The following is an 18,337-nucleotide window of genomic DNA, read 5'->3' as shown; positions in this document are numbered from 1 at the left end:
AGCAAAATAAGGTTCTGGGGGTGCACTAAGAAGGGATCAAGTGTTTTGGGGATTGCAGGTACATTTTTGTGAGTGTAATTTCACTTTATTGAAAAGTTCACTTTACAGACATTAAAAGATGCTTGCACCCATTTTCATGTATCCCAAATTTGACAGGACTACTTATTTTCACCAAAAAACACTTCTTTATGCTAATTAGTGGCAATTCTCCAAACTTAAGTACCCCAAACAGTTTTACTAGGGCTAATCGGGCACTACTACATTGATCCCCAATGTTTCTGCAGCTTATTGGGGGGTTCAGGCTGATTTCCACGATTCTGACACCACTTTTCGCCTGTTCTGACTTCGCGTGTCTCCGTTTTTGCGTCTTTTGAAATTGAATACGGCGAATAGCAGGGCGCACGATAAGTTCCCGCGCTAAAATACGCGATATAGGTGAAAAGTCCGGCGGACGAAACTCTATCGCGGGTGCGAAACTATGACTGAAATATGAATATGACTGAAGGGAAGGAGATGTGATCAGATGCAGAGAGGAGATATCGGGACTCACAGAGCAGGAAGCTACATTGCCGAGGGATGTTTCTTCTATAACGGGACTTCCGAGCACGCTGCCCTGGCTGCTGGTGCCCCCGTCTTCCGGACCTGCCATGGTGCCCAGGGCATGTGCCTTCCTCGACTCCCCCCTGGGCCCGAGCATCATGGACAGATAAAACGGGGCTGCAGCACGTATTAATACTTATTACACTGCTTGCTGCGCCTGTAGACATGAATCTTTTTTCCCTATGACAGGCTGCAGCCGTCCAGCAGAACCCCCCCCACTGACACCCTTCCCCCCCCCCCAAGTAAAACACCGGCAGTCACACTGTGACAAGCAGGGGGCGGTGCTAATCAGTACTCATCCTGTTATTAACCTTAGTGCATCTGACAGTCTGCCACTACGCCCCCTCGCTGCACCCCCGCAGCACCCCCAACCTCCTCTTCTCTTCTCGTGACACCACTGACCCCTCTCTCACGGCACACCAGACCTCTCCCCCGAGATACCACATACCCTCCCCCCCTCTCACGTCATTTTTATCAAATTTTATCAATTAAACAAAATGCAAAGTAAATGAACAGAAGAGAAATCTAAATCAATTCACTATTTGATGTGACCACTCTGTCTTCAAAACAGCATCAATTCTTCTAGGTACACTTGCACAAAGTCAGGGATTTTGCAGGTTTGTAGTCAGGTGAATGATTAACCAATCTTTCCAAACAGGTGATAATGATCATCATTTTCATAGTTAGGTTAAAACACAGTCATTAACTGAAACATAAACAGCTGTGTAGGAGGCTTAAAACTGGGTGAGGAACAGCCAAACTCTGCTAGAAAGGTGAGGTTGTGGAAGATAGTTTCACATCACAGGTCATACACCATGGCAAGACTGAGCACAGCAACAAGACACAAGGTAGTTATACTGCATCAGCAAAGTCCAGGGGCGTTTTAAGAGAAAGGGGGCCTATGTGCAGACTCAATGCGGGCCCTTTACTCTCTTGTGTGGTGCCATGGACCCAGATACATCCATCTACTGTTCAAATAAGTCTGGCCATAAATGGTCTTCAAGGAAGAATTGCAGCCAAAAGCCATACCTTCGACGTGCAAACAAGGCCAAGAGACTCAACTATGCACAAAAACATAGGAACTGGGAAGCAGAAAAATATTTGGCTGTAATGGAAGGCAGTATTTTGCTGAAGGGCTGGAGAGAGGTACAATAATGAGTGTCTGCAGGCAACAGTGAAGCATGGTTGAGGTCCCTGCAAGTTTGGGGCTGCATTTCAGCAAATTGAGTTGAGGATTTGGTCAGGAATAATGGTGTCTTCAATGCTGATAAAAACAGGCAGGTACTTATCCATCATGCAATACCATCAAGGAGGCGTCTGATTGGCTCCAAATTTAATCTGCAGCAGGACAATGACCCCAAACATACAGCCAATATCATTAAGAACTATCTTCAGCATAAAGAAGAACAAGGAGTCCTGGAAGTGATGATATGGCCCCAACAGAGTCCTGATCTCAACATCATCGAGTCTGTCTGGGATTACATGAAGAGACAGAAGGATTTGAGAAAGCCTACACCCACAGAAGATCTGTGGTTAGTTCTCCAAGATGTTGCCGAGTTCCTTCAAAAACCGTGTGTCACGGCCAGGGTATTTCAGCATGGCGCTAGGCGGGTATTACCTGTGAGGTCGTTGTGGCGCGGGCTGTCTGGTGGCGGAGCTGGTGTCTGGCGGGGGGCTTTGGCTGCGCGCGTTGTTGTGCGGCCCTGTTGTCACTCTGCGCTGGTGAGGCCTGGCGGCGTCTCCGTTCCGTTTGGCATGGGCGCCGCCATATTGCCTTCTGGCCAATCCTGGTGAGTCACATGTTCCCTCCGTCCAGTAACAGCACGGCATGGGGTATTTAGGAAGGGTCAGTGCCTTCCTTCTTTGCCAGTGCAACGTGTATCTCAGCCTAGCTGAGGGAGTTCTCTGTGCTTTCCTGTTCCTGTGAATTCGCTGTCTGCCAGTCTGCCTGTCAGCTCCTAGTTCCCACTGGACTACCCCGCTACCTCCACCACCCTTGCCCATACCTGAGTGCCTGAGCCTGCTGACATCCTGCGCTTCAGTTCACTACCTGCAAACCTGGCTTGATTATTTTCAGTTCACTACCTGCAAACCTGGCTTGATTATTTTCAGTTTCACTACCTGCACACCTGGACAGCTCTAATTGTTTCTACCTGGACATTAACCCTTTTGCTCCCACCACAGAACTCTTGTGCACATTTATATTTTCCTGGATTTTTGTTTACTGCCACATTATATGTCTACTCAAGCACTTATTAAAAATCCTAGTTTTATTTACAAATCTGCTTCTGTGATCGCTCCTGCTACCACCCCGGGTCCATAAACAACCCAGAACATAACAGTTTGCACTGGCCCCATGGAGCCGGCCACGGATCAGGAGTCAGGAGTGGATTTTTTCAGGTGCATTTCTGGTCGTTTAGAAAATCTGGAAAACGTGCAGCATCAGATGGCTAAATTTCTGCAAGAGATGTCCAAGCGACAGGATAGTTTGCAAACTTCCTTTTCTACCCCTGAAGTACCAGCATCTACATCCGCATCAGCGTCTGGGAATACAGGAGGCAGATCATCTCCCCGCTTACGTCTTCCTTTACCAAATAAATTTGACGGCAATCCTAAACTCTGCCGAGGATTCCTAAATCAGTGTGACATACATTTTACCCTGCAGCCTGACAACTTTCTAACTGCAAGAACTAAAGTGGCTTATATAGTCTCTCTGTTATCCGGCCAGGCCTTGGAATGGGCTTCCCCACTCTGGGAGCGCTCAGATCCGCTGCTGGATAATTACGCAGGCTTTGTGTCATCCTTCATTTTCGATGAACCTGGGCATACTGTATCAGCATCATCAAACATCATGACACTGAGACAAGGGGTCCGTCCTGTCAGTCAATATGCCGTGCAATTTAAAATTTTAGCATCAGAGCTCAAATGGAATGAGGAAGCCCTCACCTCGACCTTCTGGCATGGGTTGTCAGACCGACTAAAGGACGATCTAGTCACTCGAGAGCTTCCTACTAATCTGAACGACATGATTTCGTTGTGTATCAAAGTTGACCTACGCTTCAGGGAACGTCAGGCTGAAAAAAACAGAACTGACCGGCAAAGATCATTTACCCCCTCCATTTCTACCCATCCCATTCCTTCCCCTACTGAAGAGGAGCCTATGCAGGTGAATCATACACCACCTCTCTAAAGAAGAACGTCAGAGAAGAATGCAAAAGAACCTCTGTCTGTACTGCGGAGAGTCCGGTCACCTGCTGATCTCCTGCCCCCGTAAACCGGGAAATGCCAAATCCTAACTGACCCTGGAGACATCAAGTTAGGAGTTATGAACCCGTCTCCAAAAATTAAAGATTTCACGATTACCCTAGCCTTGGATCTTAAACCCAAACCTGTCTTTGCTACTGCTCTACTCGACTCAGGAGCAGCCGGAAATTTCATAACGTCTAGTTTCATAGATAAATTTCAGATTCCTTGTTTGTCTCTCAACCATGCCATCTCTCTGACCTCTATAGACGGACGCCCTCTAACTAACGGGATAGTCACCAAAGAGACTCAATCAGTATTGGTCCGAATTGGGGCACTTCATTCTGAGCCCTTAAAATTCCTGGTGATATCAGAGGCCTCTCAAGAAATTGTTCTTGGTCTACCCTGGTTACGTCAACATAATCCCAGGATTGATTGGAGTTCTATGCAGATTCTGTCATGGGGTATGGACTGTCAGAAATCCTGTCTTCCAAAAATTCGACCTGTGAGAAAGACAGTTCCATTAGTTTCTTCTGCCATTCCCAAGGAATATCAGATGTTCGCCGACGTTTTCTCTGAACAACAAGCAAATATCTTACCCCCTCATAGGGAATGGGACTGTCCAATTGAATTGATACCTGATAAGATACCACCTCGTGGTCGTACCTATCCGCTGTCCTTGCCTGAGACTCAAGCCATGACCGAATACATCCGGGACAACCTGGCAAAGGGGTTCATTCGCCCCTCTACTTCACCTGCCGGAGCTGGGTTTTTCTTCGTTGGCAAGAAGGACGGTGGTCTAAGACCATGTATCGATTATCGAGGCCTTAATGACATTACTGTAAAAAATCGATACCCTCTTCCCCGATTACTGAGTTGTTTGATAGGGTCAAGGGCTCTGTCATTTTTTCGAAATTAGATCCAAGAGGGGCTTACAAGCTCATTCGTATCCGAGCTGGCGATGAATGGAAGACCGCTTTTAATACCAGAGATGGACATTTCGAGTATTTAGTAATGCCTTTTGGATTGTGTAACGCCCCTGCTGTCTTTCAAAGTTTCGTTAATTAGATTTTCCGGGATCTGTTATATGTTTCGGTTGTTGTCTATCTGGATGACATACTGATTTTTTCACCCTCTGTGGCTAAACATCAAGAACATGTTAAAGAAGTTTTGACCCGTTTGAGAGAAAACCACCTTTACTGCAAACTGGAGAAGTGCGTCTTTGGAGTGCCCAGTGTACCTTTTCTCGGCTATGTAATATCTGGCTCCAGTCTAGAAATGGACCCCAAGAAGGTACAGGCAATTCTGGATTGGACCCGACCTCAAACACTGAAGGCCATCCAGAGATTGTTGGGCTTCGCAAATTATTATAGACGCTTCATTAAGGGATTTTCTACAATGCTGGCTCCCATTACAGCCTTGACTCGCAAAGGTGCTAATCCTGCCCAATGGTCACCTGAGGCAGAGTCTGCCTTTCATCTTCTAAAACAGGCCTTTATCTCAGCACCAGTTCTTCGACAACCCGATCTGGACCGGCCTTTTTTGTTGGAAGTAGACGCATCATCTGAAGCTGTGGGAGCAGTCTTGTCTCAACGTTATGAGGACAACCGAGTCCATCCGTGTGGGTTCTTTTCTAAAAAATTCTCTCCTGCCGAAAGGAACTACGCCATAGGTGAGCAAGAACTACTAGCTGTAAAGTTGGCGTTGAAGTAATGGAGATATTTGCTAGAAGGCGCCAAGTTTCCATTTACTGTATTTACGGACCATAGAAATCTCCTATTTCTCAAAAACCTCCAATGTGTGAGTCCTCGTTTGGCCCGCTGGGCAATATTCTTTGCCAGGTTTCAGTTCACCCTGACCTTCCGGTCTGGAGCACTTAATCAGAAGGCTGATGCCCTATCGAGATCTCTCCTCTGTGATGATCAATCTGAAAATCAAAGCAATACCCCTGTTTTAGAATCAAGACTTTTCGCCGCATTACAACTTCAGCCTCCTACGGGAAAATCATTTGTGGCCCCGGAATTAAGGAAGCAGCTTCTCACTTGGGCACATTCCTCTCGCTTCGCAGGGCACTCAGGCACTCGGAAGACCTTGGAGTTCCTGAAAAGACACTATTGGTGGCCTTCTATGAAGGCAGATATAATGGAGTTTATCTCTTCCTGCTCCTCCTGTGCCCAGCATAAATCATCACGACAAGCTCTAGCTGGGGAATTGCTTCCATTACCTACTCCATCACGTCCATGGACGCATCTCTCCATGGATTTCGTCACAGACCTGCCAGTCTCTCAAGGTTTCAACACTATCTGGGTTGTAATAGACCGATTTTCTAAGATGGTCCACTATATACTGTTGAAGAAGTTACCTTCTGCCCCTGACCTGGCACAGTTGTTTGTCCAACACATATTTCGTCTACATGGCCTTCCTGCTGAAATTGTCTCCGACCGTGGTGTGCAGTTTACTGCAAAATTCTGGAGGGCTTTGTGTTCTGTTCTTCAAGTGAAGTTAAACTTTTCCACGGCCTACCATCCGCAAAGCAACGGCTCCACCGAGAGAGTTAATCAAGATCTAGAGACTTTCTTAAGAATTTTTATGTCATCTTCCCAGGACAATTGGGCTGCCTTGCTGCCGTGGGCTGAGTTTGCACATAATGCTTCCTACCACTCGTCAACTAACCAAACGCCATTTCAGGTTGTATATGGCCTTCATCCTCGTGTTCCCGAATTCCGAAGCCTGCCTGTTTTCGATGTTCCGGCCGTGGAGGACACGGTGCGGAATTTTGCTGCCATCTGAACTCAAGTACGGTCTGATTTGTTGAAGGCATCCTTTCGCTATAAGACCCAGGCCGATAAGAAGCGTAGAATAGTTCCACGCATGCAGTAGGAAACCAGGTCTGGTTGTCTACTCGGAACCTTCGTCTAAGAGTTCCGTCTATGAAATTCGCACCCCGCTTCATCGGTCCCTTCACCATAACAGAAGTCATTAATCCAGTGGCCTACCGTTTAAAGTTACCACCATACCTAAAAATTCCCAATTCCTTCCATGTTTCCTTATTAAAGCCCCTAGTCCTGAATAAGTTCCATAATGCTCTACCTGCTTCTCCTCGAGTCCAGACGGTGAGAGGAGTTGAGTTTGAAGTCGCCCAGATCTTGGACTCTCGTCTGCGCAGAGGTCATCTTCAGTATTTGTTGGACTGGAAAGGTTACGGTCCAGAGGAACGTTGCTGGACCGATGCTCGTGATGTCCACACTCCCACGCTCATCAGGAGATTCCATTCTGCCCATCCGGAGAAGCCTGGTGAGTGTCCTGAGGCCACCCCAAAAGGGGGGGGGTACTGTCACGGCCAGGGTATTTCAGCATGGCGCTAGGCGGGTATTACCTGTGAGGTCATTGTGGCGTGGGCTGTCTGGTGGCGGAGCTGGTGTCTGGCGGGGGGCTTTGGCTGCGCGCGTTGTTGTGCGGCCCTGTTGTCACTCTGCGCTGGTGAGGCCTGGCGGCGTCTCCGTTCCGTTTGGCATGGGCGCCACCATCTTGCCTTCTGGCCATGTGATGCGGCTGGCCAATCCTGGTGAGTCACATGTTCCCTCCGGCCAGTAACAGCACGGCATGGGGTATTTAGGAAGGGTCAGTGCCTTCCTTCTTTGCCAGTGCAACGTGTATCTCAGCCTAGCTGAGAGGGAGTTCTCTGTGCTTATCCTGTTCCTGTGAATTCGCTGTCTGCCAGTCTGCCTGTCAGCTCCTAGTTCCCACTGGACTACCCCGCTACCTCCACCACCCTTGCCCATACCTGAGTGCCTGAGCCTGCTGACATCCTGCGCTTCAGTTCACTACCTGCAAACCTGGCTTGATTATTTTCAGTTTCACTACCTGCACACCTGGACAGCTCTAATTGTTTCTACCTGGACATTAACCCTTTTGCTCCCACCACAGAACTCTTGTGCACATTTATATTTTCCTGGATTTTTGTTTACTGCCACATTATATGTCTACTCAAGCACTTATTAAAAATCCTAGTTTTATTTACAAATCTGCTTCTGTGATCGCTCCTGCTACCACCCCGGGTCCACAAACAACCCAGAACATAACACCGTGTGCAAGTGTACCTAGAAGAATTGATGCTCTTTTGAAGGAAAAGGGTGCTCACACCAAATAATGATTTGATTTAATTTCTCTTCTGTTCATTCACTTTGCATTTTGTTAATTGATAAAAATAAACTATTAACACTTCTATTTTTGAAAGAATTCTTACTTTGCAGCATTTTTTCCACACCTGCCTAAAACTTCTGCACAGTAACAGTACTGTATATATATATATGTATATATATATATATATATATACACACATATATATATATATATATATATATATATATATGTATATATATAAAGATCAGCAAATCCTGCACACTGTTACTCATTTATAAAAAAATCATAGGGTGCCAGATCATAAATATTAAGTCTCAAAAGTCAAGAACACCAGACGACCGGCACACCTTTTTCATATGCAAAAAGTAAGGGCACTGCCACATACACCAAGGCCTCATGTCTTATAGCACCCTGACAACCTGCACCTGAAAACAAACGGCGTCAATCAACAGCACTCACCTGTAGATGATCTTCTCACCTGGAACCTCCGGAAAGTGGAACCACGCGTCCAGCGAAAAACCGGAAGTGACGCGTGCGTTCCACCGGAGCTTGTGTTCCAGCAACCGGAAATGACATTTTCTAAATATGTTGAGAAATTTTGTCTGTCCATCTAAGGAAGTGTTACTTGTTACAATGGATATTGTTAACTTATACAGCAACATTCCACACGCTGATGGAATGCAAGCAGTTAAAGAGATGATCACCTCCAGCCCACACTATGAAGGACCACTAGTCGATTTTGTTATATTATTAATTGATATCATATTACATAAAAATTACTTTTTATTTGATAATACATTTTTTTTGCAACGCCGGGCACCGCGATGGGTTTGAATATGGCCCCGGCGTATGCTAATTTATTCATGCACGTTTATGAAAAAAAGAACATGAGTCATTTTTTGGCTAAATATATTTTATTTTACGTACGATATATCGATGATGTATTCATGGTGTGGTCTGGTGGTGAAAAAAGTCTCCTGGAAATGGTAGATTATTTGAATGCTATTAATAGCACGATAAGGTTTACACTCAACTTTAGTAAACATTTATCTTGATGTTACGATTGAAAAAATTAATGGTCTATTTAAAACATCGGTTTACACTAAGGTAACCGATAAAAATACACTATTGGCGGCAGATAGTTTCCATCCATGGCCCCTGAAGAAAGGTTTACCGTATTCACAACTATTGCGAGTAACACGTATTACTTCTGATAATACTGAGCTACCTAAAGCTCTGCAACAAATGGGCAAGAAATTTAATGAAAGAGGCTATGACCCTAAGGAAATGAAAGATGCAACAGATAAATGTCTACAAATCGACAGACTGGCTTTGTTAAAAAAGAACGAAATAAAAAATAAAAAACCTGAGAGGTTAATATTTAACACGACATATTCAGTCTGTTCACAAACCATCAAAAAGGCAATTTTACGCCATTGGCACATTATGCAGTTGGACCCGGCCCTGTCAACCAGCTGTCAAGATCCCCCATTAATCAGCTACAAGCGTAGTAATAATATCAAGGACATTGTAACAAGATCTGATGTTGGGATCAAAAAGCAAAATACTTGGCTTACATTGAAAAATGGCGTGTTTAGATGCTCAGGATGCATCAACTGCAGATTTATGACAACTGGTGATATTTTCAAGGATCCACATACCAACAAAGAATATAAGATACAACATCGATTGAATTGCGAAAGCAAATATGTTGTGTATGTGATAAAATGTCCTTGTAACCTGCTATATGTAGGTAAAACTGTACGTATGCTGAAGGAGCGAATAGCTTTACACAGATCTTCAACACGCAAAGCGTTTGTTGGAATAGACAGCAATACTCCACCAGTTGCTAAACACTTTATTGAAAAGGGCTATAGCCTGCTGGACTTTAAAGTAATTCCCATTGACCATGTACCACCTTTGATAAGAGGGGGCGATCGTATCAGACTTTTACTGCAAAAGGAGTGTCGCTGGATATATGATCTCCATACAGTCTCACCAGGTGGACTAAATGAAGAACTCAATTTGAACTGCTTTCTATAACTAATTTTCATATATTCTGACAGACCTTTTTCCTATGCATCTTCCTGATTTGCTTGGATGTTTTTTGTTGTTATTGTCTAATTTGTGTGTGTTTGTCCTTGTAGCACCTTTATAGCCAGGCCTGAACTCATTGTCATCAATATAATGCACTAATGGTATTTTAATATTGATATTATGTATTTATATATAACACAGCCCGGAACATCATTTCAGGTTGCTGGAACGCAAGCTCCGGTGGAACGCACGCGTCACTTCCGGTTTTTCGCTGGACGCGTGGTTCCACTTTCCGGAGGTTCCAGGTGAGAAGATTATCTACAGGTGAGTGCTGTTGATTGACGCCGTTTGTTTTCAGGTGCAGGTTGTCAGGGTGCTATAAGACATGAGGCCTTGGTGTATGTGGCAGTGCCCTTGGAAGAAGATACCGGAGGGTACAGAAACAGCTGTATGGCCGGGCCACACTTTATTGCTACAACGAAGGTTCAACTAATGATGAGTATCACCGAAACAGCTGTTGGGCCGGGCCACACTTTATTGCTACAACGAAGGTTCAACTAATGATGAGTATCATGCTGGAATTACATTACTTGACTGCATGTCGCATTTTTTTGGCTTACATGAACGGACGTTGTTAGCTACTGGGCTATGTACCTTCTGATGGTTTTTATGGATTAAAAACTACTTTTTGCATATGAAAAAGGTGTGCCGGTCGTCTGGTGTTCTGGACTTTTGAGACTATATATATATATATATATATATATATATATATATATAGAGAGAGAGAGAGAGAGAGCAGAAAAATAAGAGATATGGTAAGAACTTACCCTTGTTATCTCTATTTCTACGAGGTCCATAGGGTTCCACAGGATACCTTCGGGTATAGGCGATGGCGGCAGACATCCAGGCACCACAGAGTTAAAAACTTCTCCATCCTCCCAGGATGCACTGGGGTCCCTCTCCTATACCCCGCCCCCGAGCCTCAGGCACTCAGTTTCGTCACAAGCCATAGGCCGGAGGAGGATAAAGAGAGAGAGGAGAAAGTCTGGAACACACAAGAATCACATTCTCACCAGAGGGAGACGGAAAAACCGGTGACCAGAACCACAGCCCATCTGCAGTACAGGTGCGACAGGGCGGCAGTCCTGTGGAACCCTATGGACCTCGTAGAAATAGAGATAACAAGGGTAAGTTCTTACCATATCTCTTATTTTCTACTTCAGGTTCCATAGGGTATCCACAGGATACCTTGGGGATGTCCCAAAGCAGTATCCTTCAAGGGTGGGGACGCTCCTGTGCTGAGAGGAGAATTCGTCGCCCGAAGGAAGCATCCTGAGAGGCGTAGGTATCAAAAGCATAATACCGTATGAAAGTATGGACAGATGACCACGTGGCCGCCTTGCAAAGCTGAACAGCTGAGGCGCCACATTGAGCTGCCCACGAAGGACCCACAGACCTAGTGAAATGAGCCTTAACAGAAGATGGAACAGGAAGGCCCTTGTGAGCAAAAGCTTCAGAAATAGCCATTCGAATCCATCCTGCCAATGTTTGTTTAGTGGCAGGCCAACCTCTTTTATGGAAGCCATAAAGGACAAACAAAGAGTCAGACTTCCTATAGACAGAAGTGCGGTCCACATAGATTTTCAAGGCCCGCACCACATCCAAGGTGGCCTCACCAACCGAAAGGTCCGGTGAAGTAACCGATGGTACAATAATTTCCTCGTTGATATGGAAACTAGATACCACCTTTGGAAGAAACCCAGGACGAGTGCGCAGCACAGCCCTGTTTCTATGAAAAATTAGAAATGGAGGTCTACATGAGAGAGCTCCCAATTCTGAAACCCTTCTGGCCGAAGCAATAGCCAGAAGGAATACCGTCTTAATGGTTAGCCATTTCAAATCCACTGAGCCCAGTGGTTCAAATTGCGGTCCTTGAAGAGTCTTCAAGACCACAGCCAGATCCCATGGTGCCACAGGTGGAACAAAGGGAGGCTGAATAAGAAGCACCCTTTGCATAAAGGTGCGGACATGAGGAAGCATAGCAATCCTATGATGAAACCACACTGAAAGTGCAGACACCTGTACCTTCAGGGAAGCTAGGCGAAGACCCTGGTCTAAACCCGCCTGTAGGAAGGCCAGAACCCTGGACAATCTGAACACCCGAGGAGCATAACCTCTAGTGCGACACCCACTGGAAGAAAGCCCGCCACACTCTATGGTAGATGTTGGCAGATGAAGGCTTCCGAGCTCTCAGCATGGTGTTGACCACCGAGTTGGAGAAACCTCTGGACCTCAAGAGGGCAGTCTCAATAGCCACGCCGTCAAAGACAGCCAACTAAGGTCCGGATGAAGGCAAGGACCCTGAGACAGCAGGTCCTGATGTTGAGGCAACAACAGCGGAGTGTCCACTGAGAGACTCTGAAGATCCGTGTACCAGTGCCGCCTGGGCCACGCTGGAGCAATCAGCAGTAGCGTGCCGCCTTCTTGCTTGAATTTGCGTATCACTCGAGGAAGAAGGGAGAACGGAGGGAAGAGGTACGCATACTAGAAGGTCCACTTGACCGCCAGAGCGTCCACTACACAAGCCTTTGCGTCTCTTGTTCTTGACCCGAACATCGGCAGTTTGTTGTTGTGTCGTGAGGCCATGAGATCTATCTCTGGAAGGCCCCACTTTTTCACCAGTAGCTGACACACCTCCTGGTGAAGAGACCAATCTCCTGGATGCTGAGAAAGTCTGCTTCCCAGTTGAGAACTCCTGGTATGAACACTGCTGATATTGCGGTGAGATGCTTTTCCGCCCATACTAGAATGCGGGACACCTCTGTCAGAGCCGCCTGACTGCGAGTACCTACTTGGCGGTTTATGTATGCCATCGTGGTGGCGTTGTCCGACTGTACCTGCACAGGTTTTCCCTGCAGGACCTGTCTTGTTTGCTGGAGAGTCTTGAATACTGCCCGCAGTTCCAATATGTTTATTGGAAGAGCAGCTTCTACCGATGTCCACCTTCCCTGAAAGAAGTGTGGACCCATCACCGCTCCTCAGCCCCGGAGACTGGCATCCGTCATCAGAAGGGCCCAGTCTGCGATCCAAAAGGTGCGCCCCTTGTTCAGGTGAGCCGTCTGTAGCCACCAGGCCAGAGATAATCGCACCGGGGAAAGCACCATAGTCTTTGTCTTTATCCTTTGGGGCGACCCATTCCATCTGGAGAGGATCAGCTTCTGCAGAGGTCTCGAGTGAAACTGAGCAAACTCCACCATGTCGAACATGGATACCATGGATCCCAGTAACCTCATTGCCGAGTGAATAGACTCCCGGCGACTCTGCAAGCAATAGGGATATGCAGGTAAGCATCCTGAATATCCAGCGACACCATGATATCCCCAGGTTCCATTGCTAAAATAATGGAACGCAGGGTCACCATCCTGAACCGAGGAACCCTCAGAAATTTGTTGAGGGATGTGAGGTTGAGTATTGGCCGGTAGGACCCATTGGGTTTCTGCACCAGAAAAAGATCGGAGTAAAACCCCAATCCCTTCTGAGACAAAGGAACTGGCACTATAACTCCATTCTGGAGCATCGAGTTGAGTTCCCGGGCCTTGTCCTGATTGGACAGAAGGCCCGTGGTGAAAAACCGGCTGGGAGGCCTCCTGCGGAAGGAGAGGGCGTACCCCTGAGAGACCACTTCTCTGACCCATGTGTCTGAAGTGGTCAGACACCAGCTTTGGACGGATTTCAGAAGTTAGCCTCCCACTTTGAGGTCCCCCAAAGAGAGGCCCGTCCCATCAGGCCGAAGGTTTGTCATCGGACTTGGGAGTGGACGTCTGGTACTCCAGGCCTACATCCTGGTCTTTGCAGGTTTCTTGGCGGCAGTCCTCCCAGGAAAGAACTGTACCCTGGGTCTGTTCTGCGTTCTGTAGGGCCGACAGGACGAAGAACCCGCTCCTGATGGGACAGTAGTGGAAGACAGACACGCAGCTTAGCTGCTGCCGAAGTAGCCACAATTTTGTCTAGATCAGGGCCAACAGCACTTCTCCATTGAAGGGTAACCCCTCCAAACCCTTTTTGGAATCAGCATCCACCTTCCAAAAACGCAGCCACAGGATACGACGAGCCGCCACTGCTGCCGAAGAGATCTTGGACGCCATGAGGCCCATATCTAAAGCTGCCTCAATAATGTAGGTAGCTGAGTCCCTTAAATTACCCACCAACTCCACGTGTTCAGGTGATGAGTCTGGGTCCAAGGATGCCTCCAAGGTATCTGCCCAGTGCTCCATAGCTCTTGCCACCCAGGACACGGCCAAAGCCGGTCTGGACACGCCTCCTGCAAGGGAATAAATCATTTTCAAACATATTTCTACCCTGCGATCCGTTGGATCCTTTAAGGAGGACATAGAGGGCATAGGCAACGTAACACTCTTTACTAGACGTGTGAATCCACTTGTGGCGGGTTATCCCATTTTGCTAAATAATTATCTGCAAAAGGGTATGCCACCGCAAAACGTCTAGGGGGCTGGTAACGCTTACCCGGCGTTTTCCACGCCTCCTCTAAATGATCCACTAGCTGATCAGATAGGGGAAACACCGTAGCATCACTTTTAATATCCTTGAAAAAGGCATATTTTGATTTAGCGACAGGAGCGTCATCCTCAATAACCAAGGCCGTGCGCACCGCACGTATGAGCCATCATGTCACAGCATCCTGATCTTGATGAGGTTGCAGCTGACGCTTCTGCGCCCGCACAGACGACTCGCCCTGTAACACCTCTGACAGCTGTTGTACTGAGGTAGACAGTGAATTAGCCCAGGCAGGTTCATGGATGACCTGAGGGGGCGACAACAGGAAACTCTGAGGTACTATTAACTGTTTAGGAAACCCCTGCATAGGGGACGACACCATAGACTGCTGAGAGACCCCCATCTGGGGACACGCAGGGGTTGTCGTTAACTGGCTCACCAGGATAGTAAGTGCCGTACCAAAACAAGCCCATGTTAGCTTCTGCACAGGTGTAGTGACAGAAATCGGCCGTGCCAACCGCAGGCACGCCTTACATAATCCATCAGAGTTACCATCACCCTCTGCCAATGGTACCTTGCATACAGTACACTTAGGCGGAATGGGGAAATCGTGCTCACTGTCAGACATACAGAGTGTGTGACCCGGAGCTGTATGTGACCACCGCACTTCACAACAAGTTGTATAGTGAGGTATAAATCCCCCTTGCAACACTGCACCGCAAGGGCTTGTTAGCAGAGAAGAAAAAAATAAATAAATAAAAGGGATAGGGAAAATAGCTGACAGTGGGCCTGATTCAGACCCACTCGCAAGCGGCTGTCCGCTCGCAAGTGGGTCGATGGTGTGCACTGCGCATGCGCACGACGGCGGGAGCTCCGTCGTGCGCATGCGCCAGACGCGACGAGCGAAGGACTTTCCTTCGCTCGTTGTGTCTGATCAAAGGGGGAGTGCTGTCGATGTTGATTGACAGCACGCCCCCTTTGGTGGGCGTGCCGGGGGCGTGCCTCCCAGACGGGGGCGTTCCCAAGGGAACGCCTACCGTCAGAAGCCGGCCCACTGACATCACTAGTGATGTCAGTGGGAGTGATTTTGGCTCTGATAGAGCCAAAATCACTCCGGGCCTTGCGGTTGAAAACCTCAACCGCAGGCTCCGGCTCGCAGTTTCGATGGTCAAGACCATCGCGGCCATCAACTTGCACGCTCGTATAGGCTGTGGGTGGTGACCCACAGCTATACGAGCGTCCAGGAGGACGCTCCATAATTATGGAGGACGGCCCTCATTCAGAGCGTGCGCTCTGCTCAGAGCGTCCGGCTCTGAATGAGGGCCAGTATGTGAAAGTGAAAGTAACAGACAGCAGCGCTAGCCCAAAGTCACATACAATGCAGAATACTGAAAACCCTGCAGTATCTGCGCTTCATCAACTAACCAGACCTCAGCCTGGTAGGAAACAGCGCTGCATACACTGACCTTGCCCCGGAGGAGAGGTATGCAGGGGGACCCAGACCACGATGCCCGCGTTAACAGCTTCCAGCAGCGTTTGCCACATGTATTAAAATGGCCACCGAGGAGCAGAGGGAGGGCTGGTCCGGGGGCGGAGCGCATGCAAATGCCTAACCACCTTGTGGAGAGGCCGTGTGCAGCGGGGGAGGCGCCGGCTGCTTAGCAGGGAAAGCGCGCTCCCCTGGCATGCATTTAACCCCTGGGACGCTGGACATTTACTGTTTCTGTCCAGTCCTCAGTCCCAGGGGGTAGTGGCAAGCGCCAGTAGCCTGGTTCCACACTGCAGCCAGTACCCAGGGAGCTCCCTGCCTGGGGACTAAGGACTGTGCTATTCGGCTGGGACCCCCGTAAATCCGGCCACAGTCAGGGCAACCGGGGCCACCGCTAGCTGTGACCCCAGTCACCCACCAGCATCCCTGGATCAGTACCGGCGTTCTGGTACCAGCGGGGTGTAGGAGCGACGACATGGACGTCAGTGTCCATGTTGTCTGTTCGTGAGATGTGCAGCCACAGCTGCATTGAAGAACTTCAGGGGCCTGCAGACCCCCACTCTTTACGGTGCATCCGACTTCGGCCAGGCACCGACGAAAACTGAGTGCCTGAGGCTCGGGGGCGGGGTATAGGAGAGGGACCCCAGTGCATCCTGGGAGGATGGAGAAGTTTTTAACTCTGTGGTGCCTGGATGTCTGCCGCCATCGCCTATACCCCAAGGTATCCTGTGGAACCCTATGGAACCTGAAGTAGAAATAATTACGTTACTGTATTTTTTCCATTTGTACTGATCTTGATAAAGGTCCCATGGCGGACCGAAACGTCGATGATGACTGAACAAAGCTTTGTATTACAACTTTTTTCCTAAGAAGCCCTGATGAGTGCACTTTTTTTTTTTTTTTGCTATATACTTATGTACCCATATTTCTTGAGGGTTTACACTGAGGATTTGCACCCCAGCAGTTGTACCTTTTGATTGGTATGGGTGCTGGACAAATATGGACTTACAGTATATATATATATATATATATTATGTGCCAGGTTGCAGAGCTGGGCGTATCTCACACTGCGTCCATCTCTGTAACGGCATATGCACCAGCTGTATGGGTAGAGAACAGTAGTTTACAGTATGTGCCAGGTTACAGAGCTGGGTGTATCTCACACTGCGTCCATCTCTGTAATGGCATATGCACCAGCTGTATGGGTAGAGAACAGTAGTATACAGTATATGCCTGGTTACAGAGCTGGGTGTACAGTAGTATACAGTATGCAGAGCCAGATTAAGGTCCACATGGGCCTGGAGCTGATATTTATGAAAGGCCTATTGTGTGTTGCAGTAGGGGGAGGGACAAGCACCGAGGTAGTGTAATGTGGGACCAGTGTTGTGGGGATGTGGGCTGTGCAAGGGGACTGTAGGGTGTAGCTAGCTGTGTAAAAATAGTGAATGATCAAACATTTTAGCCCCCACAGCCAGCCGCCGACATTAAAAAAATAAACACTAGGACAAACATTCAACAACAAAAAGTACTCACAATAAACAAGGCCAGGATAGGTTATGTCTTACCTGCGCTTGCATCCTCGACAACTTGCTCCAGATGTCAGCTGGTAATGTAAGTTCCGTTGGTGCTTGGCCTGTCTGGAAGAGATACTGTAGGTAATAAACACCTGTATTTAACCACTTAACTGGATGATCATTTTTTTATACAATTTTTGAGGGAAAATATATCAGATCATGTAAATAATAGTCATTTAAACCTGATTCAGTATAATGTAATTAATAAATATGCAGATATGTTAATAAAATTATACTGAATCAAGGTTACATAGCTGTAATTTTTGACTATTTAAAAAACACACAATTTTTGGGACATTTTTGGATTTTTTTTTATACAGTAGAACACTAGGAGGCATAGGTCTTATTGCCACCTCCCTCCACATCTCTCACTGCCCCTCCATATCTCTCTCACTGCCACCTTCCTAATAGCTCCGATTGCCCCTCCTTAGTTTTGTCGTTACTCCTTTCATAGCTCTCATTGTTAGTTTTCTCCATATCTCACTACCCCCCATAGCTCACACTGCCCCCCCATTTCTCACTGCTACCCACCTCCGCAGCTCATTGCCCCCACACCTCACTACTCCCCCTGCAGCTCACTGACCCATTACATCTCACCACTCCCCACCACACCTCACTGACCCTTACTGATCAGACTGCCTGCATCACATATCACTGTACCCCATAGCTCACACTGCCCCTTCACTCTTTCCCCCCAGCAGCTCACTGCCCCCTCACATCTCACTGCTCCCCCCCC

This window comes from Taudactylus pleione, unplaced genomic scaffold (assembly GCF_031769625.1).
Source record: "Taudactylus pleione unplaced genomic scaffold, aTauple2 ptg001165l, whole genome shotgun sequence".
Taxonomy (NCBI): domain Eukaryota; kingdom Metazoa; phylum Chordata; class Amphibia; order Anura; family Myobatrachidae; genus Taudactylus; species Taudactylus pleione.
Note: the sequence above shows the minus strand (reverse complement) of the source record.